The sequence below is a fragment of the Tupaia chinensis genome, unplaced genomic scaffold, assembly GCF_000334495.1.
Source record: "Tupaia chinensis unplaced genomic scaffold, TupChi_1.0 Scaffold000366_1, whole genome shotgun sequence".
Classification (NCBI taxonomy): Eukaryota; Metazoa; Chordata; class Mammalia; order Scandentia; family Tupaiidae; genus Tupaia; species Tupaia belangeri.
Window position 1 is genome coordinate 2,560,413 of NW_006159863.1, and position 10,351 is coordinate 2,570,763.

Below are 10,351 nucleotides of genomic sequence, written 5' to 3' on the forward strand. Positions count from 1 at the left end.
TACTTTGTCCACTATTATGTCCCAAGAGCTTAGAACAGTTGCTTTCATAAATCAGACACTCAATATTTGCCAAATGAATGAGCCCCTATAAAGTCTGTCTGTGAAACGTCTTTTTATTTTTTTTATTTATGTATTTTTTAGGTTTTTGTCATAGGCGGTGTGCACTCATCAGAGAGAGGGGAAGTAAGAAACCATCATACTTGCACATGTGCCTGTCACAATTTTCAAGCCACCAGGTCAGGGACTCAAATCACAATTGGCCATTTGGGAATCTAATGCCTTAAACACCACACCATCTGCTGGCCTGCAGTTTCTATCTTATTTTTTAAGAATTATTTTATTTAACTTTCTTTCTTTCTTTCTTTCTTTCTTTCTTTCTTTCTTTCTTTCTTTCTTTCTTTCTTTCTTTCTTTCTTTAAATTTGACCAGAGAGTCAGGGACAGAGTGAGAGACAGAGAGAGAGAAAGAGAGGGAAAGTAAAAAAGCAAGCTGCCAGGTCCAAAACCTCATGGTGGGCCAAGTGGGAATCCAACACCCCCAACCACACCACATGCTGGCCCCACTTCTATTTTTTTTAATTTGTTCATATATTTCTTCCATGACTAAGACAAAGAGAAAGAAAGACAACACCCCCTACAGGGTCTTGATGCCACAACTCATCCTCAGCTTTTAGCAGCCTGGATCACAGGCCTCTGGAGTTGAACTGGGAACTCTCCCAAGTGAGACTGCCTCACAGAACACAGCACTTTACTGATAGCACAATTCTTGCCTCGTGTCTGTGAGGTTTCCTGACTTCATCTCCATCTTTTCATTTCCATGGCCGATCCTAGTTTGTGGCCTTCTCCCTCTTCATCTGGACTATTCCAACAGTCCTCAAGTAGTCATTCTGCCACCAGACTCTTCCCAGCTCTAAGAAATTGTTCATGCTCCTGCCAGAATAATCTTTTCAAAACCAACATCTAATTGTCTTATTCCTGCCTAGAACCATCAAACAACAGGGAAACCTAATGTTAATTAAACCAATGCAGAGAAGAAAGATGAAAAGCTTCTAAATCCTCCAAGGTCAGCCTAATATTATAATAAAGCTTGAGGAAAGCCTATATAAGAAAACGATGCCACTTAAAACATTACAGGGAACTAAAAATCAGAACAGAAACAACACACATCACCATTAGCATCTTCCTTCTGCAATCCACAATAAAACCCAACACCTTAGCATGGCCTCTCGTGCCCTCCACAGTCTGGCCTCCACAGACTTTAGCAGTTTCATTGTCTAATGGCTCTCTCTTTCCTCCTTCCTTCCTCAACTTTCGCCTTGTAGCCAGCGGATATTCCAGAAAATATTCCTGACAAATAAAGTGTGTTCCCTCCATTCCATGCCTTTATTTGTTCACTGTTTTCTTCCTTTTAGCCAAAAGCTCTGTTCTTACTTCAAAGTCAAAATCAACATATCCTCCATGTAAGAAACTCAGGCTCCCCTCCCCCCTCTCCATCCATCCATCCATTCAGTTCATCCAAGAAAAATATATGGAGCATGTCTATGTCCAAGACACAGGATTCAAAGTGAACGAAGATATGGTTTCTGCCATCAAGAAGTTCATAATCAGGAACCAGCTGTTAGCGTAATGGCTATGTCGCTGGACTCCCCTGTAGTCGACCGCAGTTCGCGTCCCAGATCCAGTGGCTTAGAACTCACGCCGGGCACGTGTGCGTGCGTGCCCAAGATCCCGAGAGGAGAATAGAGGAGAAGGGATTGCAGCATGACCATCCCCCCTGGGGGGTGATTTCTCGCTTTCTGTCTCTATGTCTCTCTCTCTGTCTGTCTGGTGAGAGCACGCACCCTATAGCGAAAACCTCTCAAAAAAAAAAAAAAAAGAAGTTCATAATCTAGGGGAAGAAGACTAATACTATATTTTTGTGGCTAGAAAGCCTGTACTCTCATCAAAGAAAGAGTAACAGGATGAGGAGAAAGTGCCCCTTATAAGGAACGATCCCACCATAATCCCTTCTTCTCCATCTCTCCCACCATCCAGGATTTTAGGCATGCATTAACATGTCCCTGGCATGTTTCTCAAACTGCCAGGTCAGGTCTGGGACTCAAACCATGCAGTCAGCAATGTGGGATCCTGCTGCTTTAACCACCAGGCCCCAGAGCCAGCATAATATTAAACAAGTAAATAATACAGCTATTGTTTATGTACATTTCCTGCAAGCATTGTTTACTCCACTTGTCATCCCCACAGCAACACTCTTAGGACCGGGCTATGTGTATGTTTGGTTTATAGATAAGGAGACCAGGATCCAGAAATGTTAAGTCAGTCTGTCGACCAGCAGCAGGAAAATGGTGGAGACAGTGTCTGAATTCAGTCCGTATTTCTAAGGTTCTTATTCTAACTCCTCCTACAAACCTCATGACAGTGATTATGAAGGAAATAAATAAAGATGTAATAGCAATAACTAAAACATGAAGTGAGGAGTATGACTTTACATTTCCACTGGTTGCACATGGCTCCCAACCACTAGAAATGTGACTCGCCCAAATTGAGATGTGTTGAAGTATATATATAATACATACCAGATTTCGGGACCAGCAGTTAGCGTAATGGCTATGTCGCTGAACTCCCATGTAGTTGACCATGGTTTGAATCCCGGACCTGGTGGCTTAAACTCACACCAGGCGCATGTGAGTGCGTGCCCAAGATCCTGAGAGGAGAATGGAGGAGAAGGGATAGCGGCATGGCCATCCCCCCTGGGGGGTGATTTCTCACTTTCTGTCTCTCCGTCTCTCTCTGTCTCTCTGACGAGTTCATGCACCCTGTAGCAAAAACCTCTCAAAAAAAAAAAAAAACATACCAGATTTCAAAGACTTAGTATGAAAAATAAAAAGGTCAACTATGCTATTAATGATTTTATATTGATTATGTGTGAAATATTTAGGATACACTGAGTTAAATAAATATATTATTAAAATTGATTTCTCATGTTTTAATTATGATGATGGTTACTAGAAAGTTTAAAGTTACATGAGACTCACATTATGGCTCCCTCCAACTGGACATATTTCATTTGGGTACTCCTTCAGATACAGGGAAGCTTGTCTGATGGACTTTCTATAAGAAGACTTCACTGTGGAGGTAGCATTTAAATTGACACCAGGAGTATAAAGAGGAGCTAGTCAGCCCAGCCATGGCGGCATAGACAGGAGGGAACCACTACATGACAGTCACACAGGAGGCCTAGGTTAGAATACTGTGCTGACCTGGACATACCAGGCACAGTTGTGCATGCCTGTGATCCTGGCTGGTTCCGAGGCTGGAGGAGGATCACAACAAGGGTACCTCTCTCTCTCTCAAGAAAGAGCTAGTCATGCAAAACATCTAGGAAAAGAACAGTCCAAGCAAAGGGAAGAGACACGTAGAGATTGAGAGATGAGAAAGAAATTGCCATGTTCAAGGAATGGAAAAGAAACTTGAATGGCTAGAGCACCATGAAGGAGGTGAAAGGTCTGAACAGGGCTGGAGAGGAAGGGAAGTACCGAATCACAAAGAGCCTTGGGAAGCTAAAACTGAACCCAGAACTAGCGCAGGCAGAAAAATGGCACACACTAATATGCATTTTTTAAGTATCTCTGGAGCTGTTGTGCAACAATTAAATTATGGGAAAAGAAGAGAGAATCAATGGCTATGATTAGGAGGCTGTTGTAGTCCAGGTTAAACATGGTGGTAGCTGGGAACCAGCAGTTAGTGTAATGGCTATGTCGCTGGACTCCCACGTAGTCGACCGCGGTTTGTGTCCCAGACCCGGTGGCTTAAAACTCACACCAGGCGCGTGTGCATGCATGCCCAGGATCCCGAGAGGAGAATGGATTGCGGTGTGACCATCCCCCCTGGGGGGTGATTTCTCGCTTTCTGTCTCTATGTTTCTCTCTGTCTGTCTGGCAAGCGCACACACCCTATAGCGAAAAAACCTCTCCAAAAAAAAAAAACATGGTGGTAGCTGAGACTAAGGTAAGAGAAGAGATGGATGGAGTCAATTTGCAGATAAACCCTATAGACCTGCTGATGGGACGGACATGAGGGATGAGGCACACAGATGAGTCCTGATTTTTTACGTCAGCAGCTGGGCAGGTGGTATGCACTGAGGAAGACAGAAAGATGCATTTGGAGGAAATCAAAAGTTCTACTCTGACATATTAATTTTGAGATGTCTATTACATATATAAGTAAAAATGTCGAGTAGCCAAGTAGGTGAGTCTGAGCTGGAGATACAAATTAGGAAGTCATCGGGACATGTGTTTAAAGTCACAAAACTGGATGACATCATATAAGTAGACACAGAAGATTTGAGCCCTAGGGCTGGCTCCATGGCCTAATGGTTCAGGGAGTGGGATCCCACAAGGTCAATGGTACTATTCAAATCCTCTCCCTGGCACCCTGAAAAACATGTTGGGTTCATGTGCATGTGTGCCTCCAATCCTTATAGGGTGAACAAATGGAGAAGGGATTGTGGCATGACCATGTCCCATGGGGATATGAGGTGCTTTTTCCCTCCTCCTCTCTATTGGTAAATCCAGGGGAAAAAAAGAAGACTCTGAGCCCTAGTCTGAGTCCCAAGGCACTCACACCCACAGTAATTCTAAACCAGAGGTCCAGAGTTAAAAATTATTATCAAGCCAGCAGATGGCATGGTGGTTAAGGGTGCTGGACTCCCACATGGCTGACCACGGTTTGAGTCCTGGACCTGGTGGCTTGCTTTCTCACTTTCTTTCTCTCTCTTGCTCTCACTCTGTTCCTCTCTGGTCAAATTAATATGTCAAATTAATATGAAATAAAATGAATAAATAAATTAAGTTAAATAAAGTAATTCTTTAACAAAAAAATCATAATAACACTAAGTAATTTGTCTTTTTTAAGTTAATTTTCTCATGCGTAAAGTTTTCCAAAAGGGATACAACATCCAGTTGGATACAACATCCAGTTGGATACAACATCCATGGCTCCAATCGTCAATGAAATGTGTCTTAGGTATTCTTTTCCTGTCCCACAGGTCTCTCCTTCTAAAGACTACGCTTTTCCTATGAAACCATGGTTTATGTTTTAATCAACAGAACAAAATGAATTTTTATTTATTTAGGATCTGAAAACACCATATGCTCTTTTATTAGGTAGCTTATGTACATCTTCTATTTTGTGGTATACGTGTATTTTTATCTTCATAACATAAGAAACCAACCTCTTGTCTCCAGGTAGAATAATCCAAACGATTTAAATTTAAAAAGTTGAATTTTAAAGGGAAATTTTTGACAAAAATCATTTTCATCAGTGACCAAATTTACACTTAAAACTTTAACTCAAGGACTACTTTAACCAGAGACATGGTCTATCTCTACAAGCTCACTGAAATTCCTCGAAGTCTGAAAGGAATTTTGTCTTTAACTTTTCAAAATTTTCACTTCTTTCTTTTTTTCTTTCTTTCTTTCTTTCTTTCTTTCTTTCTTTCTTTCTTTCTTTCTGTATTTATGTATGTATGTATGTATGTATGTATGTATGCATTGTGGTAAAACATAACCTCTTCTTCAAGTTGTAGCCTTTAAAACGCCAACAACATAAAACACTCTTTTATTCTGGCTTTGGTTGAATCCAGAAGTTTACTGTTGCCCACCAAATCTAATGTTTTCTGAAAATCCAAACTTTTTAGCCCCATGTACAAGTTTATGGAAAAACATCTTATGTATCCTTAATGCTTTCTAGAATTTCTAAAGTAGTAGGTTAGGCTATACATATGTATTTTCAGAGATTAACTCTGTTCTCGGGATTTATTCTCTATCCTTACCAGCTGTTTTATGCACCTGCTAACAGTTCTGTAGTCTCATTACCATCCAATAAGCAGTAATTTTGAAATCCCAAATATTTTTGAGCCTCTGTGGAAACATAACTAAAACTAACTACACTTTGTTTACTGTTTTGCAAGAATATTTTTCAAAATTTTGAAATCTCTTCTAAGTTTAAAATTTTGCCCTCGAACATTTTTTTTAAGTTTGCTATAGGCTGCATGCACTAACCAGAGAGAGAGAGACAAAGAGAGGGAGAGTGAGAAACCAACCCCCAGGGGTAATGGCCACAGGGCAATGCCTTCTCCTCCATTCTCCTCTCAGGATTTGGGGCACACGTGCACATGTGCCCTGCATAATTTTCAGGCCACCAGGTCTGGGACTCAAACCACACTGTTGGCCACTGGGATCCAACTGCTTCAACCACCATTCCATCTGGCCCTCTCAGACTTATATATGTATATATTCATCAGATAAGTCATGACTCATTTTTGCATGGAAAAGCAGAAAAATACATCATGACTTTTCTGATGACCCAATATATATACTGATTTGACAAAGGCAAGTGTACTTGTCAGAGAGAGACAAAGAGACAGAGAGAGAAGGAAAGGGAGAAAGCACCTTCTAATGGGGCCTGGCCATGCTATAATCCCTTCTCCTCCATTTCTCTACCGTGTTAGGATTTTGAGCATACACAAATGCCTGGCATGTTTTTCAAACTGCCAGGTCCGGGACTCAAAATGCATGATTGGCTATTTAGGATCTGGCTCCCTTAAACCACTAGGCCATGGGGCCAGCCCTTAGAATAATATTTTATTCTAAAACAAATTTTATTTTTTTTATATTTAAGGATTCTTGGCTTTAAACGATTTGAAGAGTCAATCTCTAAACACATAGCTTGAAATCTCTATGCTTGAAAATAATGAAGATGAAATTGATAAATCAGAAGGGTCTATGAATCCTTGTTCATTTAAAAAAATGTCTCTGAGCCACTAACTTGGGGAACACACCAGGCACATGGTGTGTGTGTATGTGTGTGTGTGTCTGTGTGAGTTTGTGTGTGCGCACTTAAAATCCTGAGGGGAGCATGGAGGAGAAGAGATTGTGGAGTGGGGACATGATTTCTTTTCTTTTCTCAGAGTGATTTTTGCTATAGGGCACATGTGCTTGCCAGAGAGACAGAAAGTGAGAAATCCCCCCCCAAGGGGGCCGGCCACATCGCAATCCCTTCTCCTTCATTCTCCTCTCAGGATCTTGGGCACACATGCACATGAGCCTGGCATGAGTTTTAAATTGCTGGGTCCAGGACTCAAACTGCGGTCGACTACATGGGAGTCCAGCACCATCACCACTATGCCATCTGCCGGTCCTAATGATTTCTTACATTCCCCCCCTCTCTCTCTCTGTCCAGCAAGTGCACCTGCTCTATAGCAAAGAATATTTTTTAAAATAATAAAAATAAATAAAATTTTTAAGTTTATCTATATTAACTTGGGTTTATCATTATTTCAGAATTACTTTTAATTCCCCAGTTTTAATTTCTAATATAGTAATATAGAGAGACATAACCCATATAAATGAAGGCTCTTTAGGGTCCTCCATCATTTATAAGAATGTAAAAACATCCTGGGGACCAGCAGTTAGCGTAATGGCTATGTCGTCGACCGCGGTTCAAGTCCCAGACTCAGTGACTTGGACTCATGCCGGGCATGTGCGTGCGTGCCCAAGATCCCGAGAGGAGAATGGAGGAGAAGGGATTGCGGCGTGGCCATCCCCCCAGGGGGCGATTTCTCGCTTTCTGTCTCTATGTCTCTCTCTCTTTCTGGCAAGCGCACGTGCCCTATAGCAGAAGCTTCTAAAAATAAAAAAAATAAAAGAAAAAAGAATGTAAAAACATCCTAAGGCCAAAAAGTTGAGAACAAATAGATTTAAAGGACAGACAGACAGTGTGAGTCAGCAAAGAGGGCTGGTGATTAGGAGAGTGTTCAAAAGGAGAGTTTTACAGAAACAGGTTAAGGATGACTCCTGTCTATTGGCCCCTATGTCTTCTATTTCTCACACAGACTGAGCCTGTTAGCCCAAAGCCTGCCAGCATCAAGTTTAAATTTTTACATAGCCAATTGCTTTAAATATATTTCAAATAAGATAGTCTGAGTCATCTAGAGTCTTCCTGCTTTGCATACTCCACAAAACTCCACCCAGCATCTGCTAGCCAGGTAAGCGACGTAGCAGCTGGGGAAGACCCCAAGTCACTGCTGCCCTTCGGAGCTCCTGGGCCCAGAAACTCCCCACAGTGCTGCTGAGCAATGTCCCCTCCCCATCGCACCCCTATGATGACCCTCTTCCCCGGGATTCCCCTTATTCCTCCCCCCAGGTAGGTGGCACACCCCATGCTTCCATCTCTAGAAGGTCTCCAGCTGTGTAGGGCTCTCCGTCTCAGGCAACCTGAGCAAGTGCTGCCCACAGAAAGCACCTGTGTGTTCCTGCCATCCCAGAGTCAGGAATCTCCTGGGTCCCAATGCCCTCAGACCTACTGCAGAAGGCATGGTCATAAACTTCTGGGTTCCTGAGTAAGATGATGACAGGAGCTACTAAACTCTCTACATGGAGTATACAATGACCTTGACCAATATAGGTAGAGATAGAAGTCATACTTGACTGGGCTGAAGAATGAATTATGGTGGGACCAGCAGTTAGCGTAATGACTATGTCACTGGACTCCCATGTAGTCGACAGTGGTTCGAGTCCCGAACCCAGTGGCTTAAACCTCACGCCGGGCGCGTGCGCGTGCGTGCCCAAGATCCCGAGAGGAGAATGGAGGAGAAGGGATTGCAGCGTGGCCATCCCCCCTGGGGGGTGATTTCTCGCTTTCTGTCTCTCTCTCTCTCTCTGTCTGGTGAGCGCACGTGCCCTACAGCAAGAACCTCTCCAAAAAAAGAAAAGAAAAAAGAAAACAAAAAACCTCTCTAAAAAAAAAAGAATGAATTATGGTATCCAAACTATTGAGTTGTCTGAAAAGTCATGACATTATTTTTCTGTTTCCTATGCAAAAACGAGTCATCGCTTTTCCAACAACTCAATCTTAAAAACAGCTCTTAGAAACAAACAGGGAAAAGACAACATTAGCACAGGAAAATAGATACAGATTATATCAAGAATTAGTGCAATGACAGAGAAACTTTCAGCATCTGGTGAGAGAAGTGGACAGTGCCTTTTAAAGGGTGACTTGACATTATCTCTAATCATGTTAATGCCCCTATCCCGTGACACAGAAAGTTCACGATCCAGCATCTGCCACAGAGAAACACTCACACGTATGCACGAGCACATGTAAGAGGTTCCCAGAAGCATTGTTTATTGTAAACAAAAACTGGAAACAACAGAAAAAGTTCTTGATGTCAGAGGATAGTCACGCTACAGAACAATGCACTGATATTCAGCACAGACTCAGGAGTCAAGTGCTGGATTTCACATCCTGACTCACTGAGACATAACCTTAAACAGGTTTCTTGGTCCCCTGACGGCTTAGTTTCCTCATTAAAATGGAGATGATAATACCCACCTTCCAGGGGCACCAAAAGAACTAAATAAACAGTTACATGTGAAATAATAGAACAGTGCTTGAAATATGGTCAGCACTTGATCCACATCAGTAATCATTATTAGCATCAACAGTTGAAGGAATAGAAGTTTATATGAACTATAATATGCTAGTGTAGACCTATGCAACAGAGAAAGGGAAAAAATATGTAGAAATGGGGATGGAAGGATACAAAGGACAAAGTAAACCTGGGTGACTTCCAGTCAGGCAAAGGGATCAGAATTGGGGAGAGTGGTCAGTATGGGTTGTCCAGCCTTATCTCCATTCTTAATAATTCCTGTATCTGATTCATAAAGTTTTAAAGTCCGTGTATTTGCTTCTTCCATCAGTGAGAGACAGACAGACAATACTCGGACAGGGACTTGATGCCCTGATCCACTGCCAGCTTTGTCCAGCCTTAGATCATGGGTATGTATGTGCCCAGCATACTCGGGGAAGTCTCCGGACACAAACCTAGAACCGTCCTGTGAGGGTCAGCTTCACAGAGTGTTGTGTTTTACATTATGCCGCTGTCTGGCCCCTAAAATGAATATTTTAAGAACAGTGAAGAGGTGGTAAGGAAACACAAAAGTACAGGTACGCCTTTAGAAAAGTCTGCTATGTAAAGAGTAGAGAAATAGGATTTTGTGAGTTGCTTAATGGAGATGATAAGAGATGGCGTGGGGACAGAAGTGATCATCTAGAGAATGCTGATGGAACAGAGAGTCCCAGGAGGCAGGAAGTGAGGGCATTCAGGACACAAGGGCACAGAATGACCACGAGCAAAGCAGCAGCCCACTTTCTGCTGTGAGCAGCAACAGGAGGGAAGACAGTGCCAGGCTCGACGTGATCGATCTGTGGAGACAAGGTGGGTGGGTTCCCGCTGCTCCCCACTGTTCCCTAAGGATAACGTGAGGTCATTCACTGAGAGAAAGCAGGGG